This window comes from Molossus molossus, unplaced genomic scaffold (genome assembly GCF_014108415.1).
Source record: "Molossus molossus isolate mMolMol1 unplaced genomic scaffold, mMolMol1.p scaffold_m16_p_10, whole genome shotgun sequence".
Taxonomy (NCBI): Eukaryota; Metazoa; Chordata; class Mammalia; order Chiroptera; family Molossidae; genus Molossus; species Molossus molossus.
In genome coordinates this window covers 104,848,014-104,864,367 of record NW_023425345.1, presented here as the reverse complement: position 1 = coordinate 104,864,367, position 16,354 = coordinate 104,848,014, and the positions used below count along the sequence as shown (strand labels likewise).

The following is a 16,354-nucleotide window of genomic DNA, read 5'->3' as shown; positions in this document are numbered from 1 at the left end:
ACCTACAACCAAGATTACGCTATCCTGCAAAGCTATAATTTAGAACTAATGAATATATAAAGAGTTTCCTAGACAAGAAAAAGCTAAAGGAGTTCATCACTACTAAACTTGTATTATATGAAATATGGAAGGGTCTTCTTGAAGAAAGTAACAAATATGAACAATAAAATGGCAATAAATACATATCTATCAACAACTGAATCTACAAACAAAATGAACAAGCAGAACATAAATAGACTGATAGACACAGAGAACTTTTTGTTGGTTGCCAGATGGGAGGAGGGTTGCAGGGATGGGGGAAAAAAGGTTAAAGGGATTAAAAAGTACAAATTGGTTGTTAGACTGATGAATCTTAGAGGGAACGGGGAGGGGGTGGGAAGAGATAAATCAAAGAACTTATATGCATAACCAGAGGACACAGACAATAGTGTGGGGAAGGTAGGCGCGGGCAGGAGTGTGGAGGAGGAGGTCAATGGGGGGAAAAAAGGGGACGTTTATAATACTTTCAATAATAAAGATAAATTTAAAAAAAAAAAGTTGCAGGTTCAATCCCAGTTGGGGCATATTCGTAAGGCATGTTTGGGAAGGAAGCAATAGATCAATATTTCTCTCTCTTTCTCAATCAATTAGAGAGAGAGATTCCCTCCCAATACTGTGTGCTTCAAGGGCACGGAAAATACCTTACTCAGTCAAGTCTCCCTGCACAGTGCTTAGCAAAGAGGTGGTCATAAATACCTTCAGAATGTTCCTGAATAAAAGAAGTATCCAACAGAAAATAAAGGACTTTTTCATAGCAATAAATATGATGTTGAGACATTTATTTAAAATCTAATTCAAAAGTGTTCAAATACATTTATCGGTTAGTGAATATGAAAGCTGAACTCACTGACTAATCTTAAGATCACTAAAAGTCAAGGTAATTAACATTATGTTCACCCTCAAGTGATGACATTTCTCTGCACTATCTAAGGTGTGCTACTACAAAACACTAAAATCTGAATCTAATGGAACTGTTAAATAACTTCTGGTTTACAGGAAAAGACAGGAATTGGAGGAATATGCCTAACAATACCATGAAGCAATCAGACAGATCCAAAAGGTGGGGTTTTCTAGAGGACAAATGACCCAGTTTCTTCAGTAAGTCAATGGTCTGAGAAAAAGTGGAGGAGTGGGAGGACAGTTTTAGATTAAAACAGATTTAGACATAAAGGCCATAGGAGGATTTTGTTTGTATCCTTATTTACATTGAAAAAACTGTAAAATGGTATTTTAAAGATTTTGGGACACAACTGAATAATTGAATCAAATGGCATTAAACAATTGTTAGTTTTGTTAGGTGTGATAATGTATTTTGGTTAACAAAGGTCTTTTTTTTTTTTTTTTTCAGAAATACTAACACACATAAGGATAAAAATGACATGATGCCTATAATTTAAAGTATTTCTGAATAAAATTATTGAGAAACTTCAACAAAATGCTAATAATTGTTACACTGAGACGTTGGGTACAGGGCTACACACTGTATTGTTATACTTTTAAAATTTTCTAATGAAAATGTAAGGGAAGAAACCACGGTCACTACTTTGCCTGGGATTCTCATGACACTGGCCATTCAAAAACCTTCAGTATTCCAGTATGATATGGTTGGTATGGACCAAGGATCCTGACTTCAAGGTTGGATGACTCAACTGTCAGTGACTCAACTACCAGTGGTTAGACACTTGCATCAGAAGAAAAATCTCAGGTGTTTTACCTTTAAAAAGATGACAGCAAAATGTCTTCGATTTGAAAATCCAACAATAATCAGAGGGAAAGTATATTTAAGACCCATCACTGTACCACTTTCTCTAGTTTCAAAACATGCTATGACCTAAATAAAGTTCCCCCACAAAATAGTAATTCTAAAATTGTAAAGGCATATTACAATAGTATTTCATGTCAACAAAACTAACCTCAAGAGCCTTAAATTCTATCTCCGAGACACCAATATACAATACCCCTTTGTACAATCAACATTGGAAATTCTCAGTGATGTATGATATCATCAAGAGCATATAACAGGAGAAAGTTCTCAACTCCCACAAACTTTACCTTCATTCACTACCAAAGTATGCAACCTATTAGAAGAAATCCACATATTTCTGCATAGAACTGGAGAGACCTCAACCGTATAGAGTAGAACACATGTACTGTGTTTTAAATGTTCTCAACTGATTCAGGAAAAGAAGCTGTTTATATAAGACAAGTCTGGTAAACAAATATTTCTCTTTAAACTACAGAATCTATAAAAAGGTAAAATAATATTTTTAAGGGCTTAACTTTTTTTTCAATTTTAATCCTCTACTTCTGTGGCATTACAGTACTGATTGTCCCAACGTTTGAAAACTCAAATAATTTTGGCATTACAATTCTGTCTAACCTTAAAATGGAGTAAGTTGAAAGGCAGATGTAGAACAGAACAACTGAAACCCTAACACATACAGGAAGGCCTGATAGGGGAGCAGAAGTAGCAACTGCAACAGATGGGGCTTCCTCCTTCGTCCTGAGTCACAGGCAGTTGCGCTACACACATAGCCCAATTCTTCCACTATTCTGAAGGGCAGGAGGCAGGAAGAGGGATGCTACCTGCTTGGCATTTCTAGTAACTACTGCACAAAAAAACACCCAAGGAAGCGGGCTGTCTCCAACTCTTCAAGCCTTCAGGGACCTCTACCAGACCTTGGTTTCACAACAGGACTAAACATATACAATGTATATAAACACTTACTGCAAAACCCTTGAAGCTTAAGACAAGCAAACAAGAAAATCCTCACAATCTGTACCACAGTAGCTTCAACATTAGAAAACCAGCTTTGAAATGTTCAATTCTTGGCTATCACTGCAAACATAATCCACTACATCTATACTTACCAAAGTTTAAAAATGTGCCCCGATTACTGCGAAAAACAAAAACTTTTAATCTAGTTTTTTATATACTATTTGGGGAAGTAACCTCAAATTATAAACACAGGGATGACTTGAAAATTTAAAGAGTGGGAACTAGAAAAACCTTTTTATTTTAAAAAATTTCTTGCATGCCAAGTATTTTTATTTATGAGTTTAATTAAACATTAACTCATACAACCCATTAAATGCAAACTTCTATACACCATAGACGAGAAATACCCTGTTTGTAGACAGGTTGTAAAACTGCCCCTCTCTTCTCCAAAGTTCGCCCCGACTGGGCCACGAATGCCCTTTCTTAAGAAAACACTGCAAGCCTCTCAAGCTGGCGGGCGAACACTAAGTTCTAGGCAAATAGAAGAATTTTCACTTTGTGGGTAGACAAAGTGAATACTTCACCCGTATGAAATTATTAAAATCGTAAGAACCTAAGTTACAGAAACAAGAACCCGCTTCTCCCCATTTTCATCCACTTCCTGGCGCGATCTCACACCTCGAGACCCAGAGAACGTGCCCGCGCCAAGACCACCTGGGCGGCCGCCTGCGCGGCCCACACCGCACCTGCCCGCGCCGCGCCGCCTACCAGGCTCCGCGTCCCGGGACCCGGCGCCAACACCACCCAGCCCGGCCCTGCGGAACAAAGCGCAGCCGGTCCCTTCCGGGGCGCGGAAGGACCCGGGCGACGGTCGACCTTGGCGCCGCCCCAGGCCCGCGGCACAAAGCGCCGCACTTCCGGCCCGGCAGCCGCGCCCGCCCGGGACGCGCGCCCGCACTCACGGCGCTGCGGGCAGCCCTGGGCCGGGAGGAGCCGCGCCGGCCGGCCGGGCCTGGCGCTGGGGCTCCGCGAGGGGCGAGCGCGCGGAACGCCGCTCTGCCGTGGGGGTGGGCCGGCACGCCCGTTCCCGCCGCCTCCCCACAGCTGCCGCAAGCTCCGCAGCGGCGGCCCCCCTTCACTTCCGCCCGGAGCGCGCGGTGGCGGGGGCGCGCCGGCACGTCAACGGACTGCCCTTCCGGGCTCCGGAGGTGACGTGCGTCCCGCGGCGTGCAGAGGCCCCGGGGAGCGAGGGCAGGGAGCCGAGTGTGGGGCGACCCCCCAGCGGACGGATGGTCCGGAGGGCTGCCGGCCAGAGAGGCCGTGGCGCTGGCCGCGACAGCTCCGTTGACAATTTACAACAAAGTCTCGGAGTGTTTTTCCTCAAGCGACTTCCGCCGCTTCTCCTGAGGCGGGATGGAAAGAACAAACGGAATGTAATTGTAGCGTTGTATTAACGTCGTGGAAGTGGGGTATCCGTTTCCCCACGGAGCGCTGGGTGTGGGGTCTTTACTGTGTCTCCAGAAAAATACTTCTCTGAGACTTGCCTGGAGGATGAGTGGTTTTCACCTGTGCGGAATCAGTTCTGGGTCTCCAAGCCCCATTTCCGTGAGCCTGGTCCTGGAAGGTGCGCGGCTAGACGCGAGCCAGCTCCAGTGCCCTTTCCATGTGCAGTTAGGTCGGGCGGAGCATCAGGCTGTTGCAGCCTATGTGCCATGATGTGGGGTCCACATGGCCGTGACATATGACGCTGTTGTAATTAACCTAGTGGGCAATGTGAGGGAGCAAACTTCTTGGTGCGGGATCACATATCTCAAGTCTTCCCCCGATCCTTGCAGTGGCCGATGCCCTGTTCTCCGGTGTGACTGACAGGCAGGTGCCCTCTCTGTTTCACGCAGGTTTTATTGGGCATGCATCTGTTCTCCCCCTTTAGTCCCATTTCTCAGCGATCAAGACCTGGGGAGTGTTAAACTGCAGCTTCCTGGTGAAGCTGCACAAAGGACATCACTATAATATCTGGCCTTCGCTTTGCTCCTTTCATGTTTTAGTAATTAAGTGAATTACAACAATAGCATTATGAGAAAATGTATTTGATTTTGTATTTAAAAACAGCCGCTGCTCTGCAAGAACCTTTGTGGAAACAGGCAAAGGGGTGATGCTGGTGGGCTACCCACTCCTGGCTGGGATGCTCAATGGACAGCTGAGCACCAGGCTTAATTCCTGCATCCAGGACTGATCTCTCAGTGCTGAGAGTAGGGATCAATGCTACCTCACCAAGAGCACACTTCAGCCACGATGCAGAGATAACACACAATGGCCACCAGCATGGACACAGCACTCTGCCAGACACTTTTCAATGCTCTGTATTCATTAATAATAATAAATCATTTTTACAGATGAAGAAATTACGATACAAAGAGGTTGACAAACTTCCTCAAGAACACTCTACTACTAGGAAGCTGACCCAGGATTCAAACCCCAATTTCTGGCTTTAGAGTGCTTACTCTTAAAGGGGAAGTTCTGGCTTTTAGCTTTCCCACGCTAACCCTAAGATGTAATATACCTGTCAAAAAGAATTCTTGGCTAATTGGGCCCAAATTCATAACCAGAGTCTAGCAGCCATTATTTATGGAGGCCTCTCATGCACCAGCATGTCAGGAAAAAGTCAAAAACTAACCTGCCAAACCTCCTGCACTACATTCCTGCCTTCTGAGCCCAATCTTATAAAGGAGTTCCTGGAATCCTATTATGACCAATCAGCTGAGACCTGCGCTGTCCAACTGGAGGTGCACAGATATATCCACATTTGCATCTTTATCCCAGTGAAGTGGCTCCACAGGGACCAATCAGGGCTGTGCAATTTGGACCAATAAAACTGCAAATTTAGATTCCTCATCTGCATAAAAATGGACCAATCAAGGACTAGGACAGGTACTTTCTCTGTTAGCCAGCCTCCTGTGTCTGTGGGAGTGTGCTTTCCATTTCTGCTGGATCCTGCATATTCCAATTCACCTAAATTAAGTCTCTCCTTTCACTGTACCTCAGACTGGGGACTCCTGTTGACATTGGGTTGGTATAGTGACCTTTTGTTGACACTCAGAACTGCTCTCACTGTCTCTGTAGTATTAATAGGACCCACAAGTTCCCTGCCTGAGCTCAGAACCAGTGTATTTCCCTTGAAGGGAGGTGGAAAAGTCCTGTGATACAGACTGGGATGGGTCATCTGGCTAGGGCCCAGAGAGCAGAACAACCCTGTGGGCCTGTACTCATCAGAAAGAGCCCAGGCAGTCTAGCTTGCCCTGACAGAGCAGTGAACAACCTGATCTTGAGGAACAACCCCTTCAGTTCCTAAAGACTGTTTCCCTGGCATTTCATTGCAAGTTAAAATAGTTGCAAAGGATGTAATTTCTGGCTGGAAATGCAGATAGTTTTAAATAAAACTGGATATCATTCTTTGAAACATCTATTGGAATATATAGACTGGTGATTTGATCTTCACTATTGTTCATTTTTAAAATACATGAGTAAGTTCTGTAACAGTATGAAATTTCAATTTCATTGCTCCCTTTTCTCTTTGAATTTCTGCTTGCATTCCACTGCTCCTATGGAATTTTACCCTAATATATTAGTGTGCTGGGCATCTTTTTGTTGTTTGTTTTTTAAAATTACTTGTAGCTGTCAGGAGAGCCAGGAAATGCTGCATAACAACAAGCCCAAAATCAGTGTCTTCACACAACAGACGTTTATTTCTCACTTAAGCATTAGGTCCAAAGCTGGTGGGATTATATAAAGCAGTACACAAAAAATAAGAGAATTAATCAACAAGTAGTAATCAAAATGAAAAAAAACAAACAACTATCATGTATTTAAATAACAAATAGAAGATATAAAGGAAGAAAATACTTATTTTGTAAAAGATTTCTTATAGGGAAAATAAACAAATATATAAAAATAACAATACAATGCCTAACAATAAACTTCTATGAGTCATTCAAGATCTATATGAATAAGAGTTTACTAAATGACACCAGAGAACATGGAAAAAATCATCATATTCTAGGATAAGTAGATTTAATGTCAAAATAATGTAAATGCTCCTTAATTTATGAATTTAATACAATTCCTATAAAACACCAATAATTATTTTAACTAGATAAAGTGTTTCTAATTTACATATGGGGAAAAAATTAACAAAAAAAAAAATCAAAAGCAAGAATATCTGCCAGAAAAACTTGGAAAATAAAGAGTAAACCCTGGCCGGTTTTGCCTAGTGGTTAGAGCATCAGCCTGCGGTCCAGAGAGACCCAAGTTCGGTTCCCACTAAGGGCACATACCTTGGTTGTGGTTTGTCCCCAGCCCTGGTTGGGTCATGCGGGTGGCAACAACTCGATGTGTCCCTTTCACGTCGATGTTTCTCTCCCTCCCACTCTATCTGAACAAAATATCAAAAAATGTCCTCGGGTGAGGATTAAAAAAAAGAGAGTAATGGGGAGGGTCTCCTAGACCTCCTAGATAAGAAGACTGATTTAAAAGCCTCAATCATAACACAGTGTATCATTGGTGCATGACTAGATAGACCAATGAACTGTACCAGAAAATCTAGAAATACACCCAAATAACTTGGAGAAGTTGTTATATGAAAGGTAGTATCTCATATCACTAAGGATAAAAATAGACTGTTCAAAAATACATGTGAAAATTTATTTTTAATCTTGACATAAATAAAGCCTTTCTAATGTCCTCTCAAAATCCAGAAGCCATGACTATGAAAAACTTGGATTTGGCAAAATACACAATGGGCATAGTCAAAAGTCAAATGATTAAAATGGAAGAAATAGTTCCAACACATATCATACACAATAGGATAATCTTCATATTCAAAGATCTTCTAGAAGTCATTAAGAAAAGGTCCTACAACTCAATAGAAAAATGAGAATTCATAGAAAAGAAAGTACATGGCTCTTAAAATGTGAAAAAAAGTTTAACCTCAGTCATAAAAATAAAAATGGGAGTTTAAACTCATTAAGATATCATTTTTCACCTATTTGATTTGGAAACATCAAAAAATATGATAGTACACTATTGCTGAGGCTATGGGGAAGCAGGCACTTTGCTGAATTGGTGGGGGAGATGATTCGATGATGTGTATTAACAATTTCACTTCTGAGAGTTTGTCTGCAGAGATTCTTGCCAATATATTAAATGAAACCATTTCAAGCTTATTCACTGTGATGTAGTAGGCAGTTAGACAGACATGAGCAGAGTAGGAATATTAGGTCAGGTAGCAAGGTCACCAGAGGAAAAGCCCCAGATGCCCAGCAACAGACAATTATAAGGTGGGACTTCGCCTCTAGGTGACCTTTCCCCCTATACCATATTGCTGGTGATGCAATTTAGACCCCCTGACCTTTCATATCACTGGTCATGTGGTTCAGATCCTCCCCTCACCTTTCCTCCTCAGCATGTTGCTAGTTGTGTGGTAAACACCCTTAGAGGAGGAACAAGGGGGCCAGATAATAGCCTCATATGACTCCCATACAAGCCTTGCATGACCACTCTCATAAGCATTAAGCCCTAGAGGTAACATCTAGGCATCAGTTATGTTTCAGCTCCAAGCCCAGAAAAGCAGCAAGGCCAGGTGGACAATGCCCAGGTTGATATCAGGACTAGCTGCCCTGGAGCCAACCAATCAATAGAGACTATGACCCTGAAAGGACATATCTGGAAAGCTGATGAATATTCTATTGTGATCCACCCCCTGAGACCTCCTGATAGAAACCCTTAAGACAAATGACTCAAAGTACAGACTCTCTCTGAAGCATGCCCATACCTTTCCCCTCTCCTTCACCCAGGCATGTTTTCTTTGTCTTTCTTTCTCCTAAGTTCCAAGGGTCCTTCTTTCGCCTCTGTAACTTTCTTCCTGAGCTCACATAGCCCAGCTGGTTCAGTTCTTCCACAGCTCACTCCTTCTGTCTCTGTGATTTTCTATGTAAATTTTGCTTGTATTTGAGTCTTGTCCTTGAATTCTTTCTTTTTTAAAAAAATTTATTTACTTTTTATTTATTAATTTGTTTTTGTTACAGATGTTTCTCATTTTTCCCCCATTGACACTCTCCTCCCTCCACCCCCCCCCACCTCATCCCCAGCTTTGTTGTCTATGTTCATTGGTCATGCACACATACATGTAAGTTCTGTGGTTTCTCTCTTCCTCCCCCAATCCCTCTTCCTCTGAGGCTTGTCAGTCTGTATCCTACCTCTATGTCTCTGGGTTAATTTTGTTCAGCAGTTTGTTTAGTTCATTATATTCCACAAATAAGTGAGATCATGTGATATTTGTCTTTCTCTGCTTGGCTTATTTCACTTAGCATAATACTCTCCAGGTCCTTCCATGCCACCTCAAAGGATAAGAGATCTTTTTCTCCTACAGCTGCATAGTATTCCATTGTGTACATGTATTACAGCTTTTTAATCCACTCATCTACCGATGGGCACTTGGGTTGTTTCCAGATCTTAGCTTTGTAAATAGTGCTGCTATGAATATAGGGGTACATATATTCTTTCTGATTGGTGTTTTAGGTTTCTTAGGGCATATTCCTAAAAGTGGGATTACTGGGTCAAATGGCAGTTCAATTTTTAACTTTTTGAGGTAACACCATAGTGTTTTCCACAGTGGCTGCACCAGTCTGCATTCCCACCAGCAGTGTACTAGAGTCCCCTTTTCTCCACAACCTTGCAAACACTTGTTGTTTGATGATTTTTTGATGGCAGCTATTCTGACAGGTGTGAGGTGATACCTCATAGTTGTTTTTTTAATTCTTTCTTAGCCAAAACTCAAGGACCAAGGTCTAACATCTGGCTCCATTTCACCTCTTAACAATTTTGCAGCATTGTTGAGAGCAGCAAAATATTGGAAACAACCCTGGTGTCCATCACCAGAGTGACTGAATAAACTCTGGTTTATCAATACACAGAATTACTCTATAATTTTTTTAAAATGAACAAGTCTGCCTGGGGTGGTTCAGTGGTTGAGTGTCAACCCATGCACCAAGAGGTCACTGGTTCAATTCCCAGTCAGGATACATGCCCAGGTTGTGGGCCTGATCCTCATTGGGGAGCATGCAGGAGGCAGGCAATAGATATTCTCTCTCATTGATGGTTCTATCTCTCTCTCCCTCTCACTTCCTCTCTTTCTAAAATCAATAAAGGGAAAAAATTTTTTTTAATAAAATAAAATAAATGAATAACCTTTCTGTATACTGAAATATCTTTAAGGTAGACTGTTAAATGAACAAAACAAAATGTAGAACTGTTGGTATACACTGAATTGTGTTCTCCCACCCTAATTCAACAGTTGAAGCCCTAACTCCCAGTTACACAGAATGTGACTATTTGCAGATAGGGCCTTTAAAATAGTGATTAAGGTTAAAAGAGGTCAGTAGGGTGGGCACTAATCCAATCTGACGAGTGTCTTTCTAAAAAGAGATTAGAGTACAAACAACATAGATCTACAGACATCCATATGAGGACACAATGAGAAGGTGACCATCTTCATGCAGAGAGGCTTCAGAAAAAACATATACCCTTGATCTTGGACTTGCAGCCTCCAGAATTGTGAAAATTTTCTGTTGTTTAAGCCATCTTGTCTTTGGTATTTGTTATGGCAGATCTAGCTAATTAATACAACTGTGCTAAAACAAAACAACAACAACAAAAAAAACCAACATTGTGTAGCCCTGGCCAGTGTGGTTCAGCTGGCCGGGTAACATACCATGCACTAAAAAGTTGTCAGTTCGATTCCCAGTCAAGACACATGGCCAGGATTTGGGCTTGATCCCTGGAAGGGATTGTGTAGGAGGCAGCTAATGAATATTTTGATCTCTGGTTTATGTTTCTTTCTTTCTCTCTCTCCCTTCCTCTCTCTCTAAAAATTAATTAAAAAACATTGTGTAAAATGGGAGAAATGGAAGAGCTTGCAGGAGATCAAAATGGCAGTGGAGTGAATGAAAGCTACACAGATGTTCTCCCAGGACCAAACTGTAATTACAACTAAAATATAGACAAATCGTCAGGAAAAAGCAACAAAAAAGCAGCTGGAGAGGACCATATAACCAGGGACACTGACTTGAGCCTGGTAGGTCTGCAGAGGTGCGAGAGGGCAGGCTGGGAGCCCACGAACAACAGCGGTTTTAGCTGTAAGCAGCTCCCTCAGGGTTAAAATCCCAAGCTGGCTCCACAATGCAGAGGGCCAGAACAAAGCACTAAATTAGCTAAAGCCACTCACCTTGGGATCTGGCAGAGGAAGGGCAGACAGGACTGGAATTGTGTGGGGACATTTGGGATTTGGAGGGTGCTCAGAGATTTTGCTAAATTGTGGCCACACAGGATGGTGGCCACCTTGCTTCTTCCCAGAGCTCTGGGGAGAAGCAAAAGCCCCTCCCTCAGAGATTTAACCCAATGCAGCAGGGCCAAAGAAATGCAAACTGAGGCTCATTAAGAACCAGCATCCGCCCAACCCTCTGGAAATCCTCTTATGCTGAACACCTAAGGGAGTTTTTTATTCAGCTGAGGGCTACAACCCAAGGCTCATCAAGTACTATTACTTACATGAGTACAAGACTCATATGACACTAATAGACTACAGGCAAAAAAACTAGAGGATAACTGAACCTTTCCTGGGCTTGCATCTACCCAGGAAAGTAAGACTTCACAGTGGTGTTTAACATAGGTCCTTCCACACTCATCCAAACTGAGTAGAGGGAGCCACAAACAGCAGAATACCACACCCACAGAAAAAATTTGGCAGGCTCCAAAACCCACTGAGAGAGCCAAAATGGTGAAACAAAGAAACAAATCCCAAATGAAATAATAAGAGACCTCTACTGGAGATGAGATCAATGAAACACAGTTAAGCAAGTTATCAGAGGTAGGGTTCAGAGACATGGCCTTGAGGAAGCTCAATAGCATGAGTAAGAAGTTCAACACCATGAGTAAAGATATAGAAACATTGAAAACCAACCAAGTGGAAATGAAGAATGATATAGCAGAAATAAAGAACACATTGGAAGGAATAACCAGCAGAGTAGAGGAAGCTGAGGACCAGATCAGTGAATTAGAAGATAGGGTAGAACAAAATCAACCAAGCAGAAAACCAAAAGGAAAAATCCATTAAGAAACAGAAAGACACCTTAAAAGAACTGAGGGACAACTGGAAATGTAACAACACTCACATCATAGAAGTCCCCAAAGAAGAGGAAAATGAGCAAGGCCTAGAGAATATATTGGAAGAAACAGTGACAGAAAACTTCCCTAATTTGGTGAAAAAGAAGGCATTCAATTTCAAGAAGCACAGAGAGCCCCAAGTAAAAAGAACCCAAACAGGCCTACACCAAGACACATAGTTATTAAAATGCCAAAAATTAAAGACAAAGAAAGAATCCTAAAGGCAGCAAGAGATAAGTAACAGGTTACCTACAAAGGAAACCCCATAAGGCTATCATATGACTTCTCAACATAAACACTGCAGGCCAGAAGGGAATGGCATGAAGTAATCAAGATAATGAAAAATGAGGTTCTGAATACAAGACTACCCTATCAGCAAGGCTATCATTCAAAAAAGAAGATGAAATAAAGAGCTTCCCAGACCAAAAAAAAAAAAAAGGCTAAGGGAATATATTAGCACCAAACCAGCACTGCAAGAAATGTTAAAAGGACTGCTGTAATTAGTAGAAGAAATAGGAAGAAAAATATAACCAAACTAAACAAAAATGGCAATAAATAAGTACATATAAATAATCACCTTAAATGTAAATGGACTAAATGCTCCAATCAAAAGGCTCAGAGTAGCTTTTTGGATAAGAAAGCATGACTCATATATATGTTGTTTACAAGAGACCCACCTCACAACAAAAGACTCACCTAGGTTGAAAGTGAAGTGATGAAAAAAAAATTTCCAAGGAAACAAAAAGAAAAAATAGCTGGGGTAGCAATACTTGTATCAGATAAAATAGATTTCAAAATGAAGACCACAACTGGAGATAAAGAGGGCCACTACATAATATTGAAAGGATCTGCCCAACAGAAAGTTATAACCTTGGTAAACATATATCACCGAATACAGGAGCAACAAAATATATTTAAAATCTTCTGGAGGACTTCAAAGGAGAAATTGACAGCAATACAACCATAGCAGAGGACTTCAACACCCCACTGACATCACTGGATAGATCCTCTAGACAAAAATTAACAAGGAAACAGAGACTCCAAGTGAAGCACTATACCAAATGGATTTAGTACATATCTACAGAGAATTACACCCCAAAACTGCAGAACTCACGTTCTTCTCAAGTGCACATGGGATATTCTCAAAGATAGACCACATGTTAGGGCACAAGCTAAGTCTCTACAAGTTCAAGAAGTTTAAAATCATATCAAGTGTCTTCTAAGATCACAATGCCATGTAACTAGAAATTAATTGCAATGAGAACATGCAAAGACATTTGAAAACATGGAGGTTAAATAACATGTTATTAAACAATGAATGAGTTACCAAGGACATCAAGGAAGAAATTAAAAACTTCTTAGGAAGAAATTAAAAACTTCTTGGAAACGAATGAAAATGAACACACAACAACACAAAATCTATGGGATGCAGTGAAAGTAGTTCTGAGAGGGAAGTTCATAGCACTATAGGCCTATATCAAGAAACAATAAAAATTCTTAATTGACTATCTAACCTCACAACTTAAAATAAACAAACAAACAAAAACCACAGAGCAAGTAGATGGAAGGAAATAGGAAATAGTAAAGATTACAGCAGAAATAAACAACAGAGACTAAAAAAAAAAAAACAATTCAAAGGATCAGCAAAACAAAGAACTGGTTTTTTAAAACGAAAAACAAGATTGATAGACCCTTAGCTAGACTCACCAAGAAACAAAGAGAGAGAACCCAGATACACAAAATCAGAAATGAAAGAGGAGAAGTAACAACTGACACCACAGAAATACAAAAGATCGCTAACAAGTACTATGAACGATTAATTATACAGCAAGAAATTAGACAATCTAAGCAAAATGGACAAATTTCTAGAAGCACATAGTCTCCCAAAACTGAACTGGGAAGAGATAGAAAACTTGAACGGGCCAATAACAACTAAGGAAATTGAAGATGTAATCAAGAATCTCCCAGCAAACAAAAACCCAGGCCCAGATGGCTTCACAAGGAAGTTTTATCGAACATCCAAAGAAGAACTAAGACCCATTCTCCTCAAACTATTTCAAAAAATTCAAGAAGGAGGAAGACTTCCAAACTCGTTTTCTGAAGCCAGCATAATTCTAATTCCAAAACCAGAAAGAGACACTACAAAGAAAAAAAACTACAGGCCAATACCCTGAGGAACATAGATGCCAAAATCCTGAACAAAATACTAGGAAATCGGATCCAGCAATACATTTAAAAAATTATTCACCATGACCAAGTGGGATTTATCCCAGAGATGCAAAGCTGGTACAATATTTGCAATCAATAAATGTGATACACCACAAAAAACAAAATGAAAAATAAAAACCATATGATCATATCAATAGACACTAAAAAAGCATTCAACAAAATTCAGCACCCATTTCTGATAAAAATGCTCAGCAATCTGGAAATAGAGGGATCATATCTCGACATAATAAAGGCCATATATGAAAGACCTACAGCCAACATCATACTCAATGGGCAAAAACTAAAAGCATTTCCTTTAAGAACAGGAACAAAAGAGGGATGACCACTTTCGCCACTCTTATTTAACATAGTACTGGAGGTCCTAGCCACCTCAATCAGACATACAGAAAAAATAAAAGGGATTCAAACTGGAAGGAAGGAAGTAAAACTGTCATTATTCGCAGATGACATGATATTATACACAGAAAACCCTAAAGACTCCATCAAAAATAAAACCCTAAAGACTCCATCAAAAAATCTATCAGACTGAATAAATGAATTTGGCAAAGTAGCAGGATACAAAATTAATGTCAAGAAATCAACCACATTCTTATACACCAATGATGAACTCACAGAAAAAGAAACTAAAAAAATCCCATTTACCATTGCAGCAAAAAATTTCAGATATCTAGGAATAAACTTAACCAAAGAAGTAAGGCACCTATTTGTAGAAAAATACAGGGCATTGAAAAAAGAAATAAAGAAAGATATAAAAAAGTGGAAACACATACCTTGTTCATGGATTGGAAGAATTAACATAATTAAAATGTCCATATTACCCAAATCAATCTATAGAGTCCGTGCCATCCCCATCAATATACCAATGACATATTTCACAGAACTAGAACAAAAACTTCAAAAGTGTATATGGAACCAAAGAAGACCTCGAATAGCCACAGCAATCTTGCAAAAGAAGGACAAAGTAGGTGAGATCACAATACTGGATATCACGTTATACTACAAAGCCACTGTAATCAAAACAGCCTGGTATTGGCACAAAAATAGGCAGATAAATCAATGGAACAGAACAGAGAACCCAGAAATTGACCCAAAACATTATGCTCAATTAATATTCGGCAGTGGTGTCAAGAGCATACAATGGAGTAAAGACAGCCTTTTTAATAAATGGTGTTGGGAAAATTGGACAGCTACGTGCAAAAAAAATGCAGCTAGACCACCAACTTACACCACACACAAGAATAAACTCAAAATTGATAAAAGACTTAAATGTGACTCATGAATCCATAAAAATCCTAGACGAAAATGTAGGGAACAAAATTTTAGACATCATAAACTGCAGAATTTTCACTGATACAACACCTAAGGCAACAGAAAAAAGGGAAAAATGAACACGTGGGACTACATCAAACTATAAAGCTTATGCACAGCAAAAGAAACAACCATCAAAACTGGAAAGGGAACCCACTGTCTGGGACAGCATAATAGCCAATTATACATAAGATAAGGAGTTAATTTCCAAAATATATAGAGTGCTCATACAACTCAACAAAAGGAAGACAAAGAATCCAATTAAAAAATGGGCAGAGGAACTAAATAGACACCTCTCCAAACAGGACATACAAATGGCCAAGAGACATGAAGAAATGCTCAACATCACTAATCATCAGAGAGATGCAGATTGAACTCACACCAGCCAGAACGGCTGCCATCAACAAATTATCAAACAACAAGTGCTGGCGAGGGTGTGGAGAAAAGGGGACTCGTACACTGCTGGTGGAATGCAGACTGGTGCAGACACTATGGAAAACTATATGGTGTTTCCTCAAAAAGTTAAAAATTGAATTGCCATTTAACTCAATGATCCCACTTCTAGGAATATATCCTAAGAAGCCTGAAACACCAATCAAAGAATATATGTGCCCCTATGTTCTTAGCAGCACTATTTGCAATCACCAAGATCTGGAAACAGCCCAAATGTCCATCAATAGATGAGTGGCTAAAAGAGCTGTGGAGCTCTGGCCGTTTTGGCTCACCAGTTAGAGTGTCGGCCTACGGTCCAGAGAAACCCGGGTTCGGTTCCCGCTAAGGGCATGTACCTCGGTTGCAGTTTGTCCCTGGCCCTGGTTGGGTTGTGCGGGTGGCAGCCACTCA

At 40.5% G+C, this 16,354-nt stretch overlaps 1 protein-coding gene across 4 annotated transcripts in view; it reads right to left on the bottom strand.

Annotated features, from left to right (window-relative positions):
- The window catches only part of FAM168B (family with sequence similarity 168 member B), a 92,783-nt gene extending 89,042 nt beyond the window's left edge, over positions 1-3,741 (bottom strand). For 2 of the 4 annotated variants that reach the window (XM_036250866.1, XM_036250876.1), the window contains exon 1: positions 3,527-3,599. The gene's annotated coding sequence lies outside the window, so the exon portion shown is untranslated. Of the gene's footprint in view, positions 1-3,526; positions 3,600-3,720 lie in introns of those variants that run through there. The other 2 variants (XM_036250877.1, XM_036250867.1) reach the window with 2 other exon arrangements.
- Between the last annotated feature and the right edge of the window lie 12,613 nt (positions 3,742-16,354).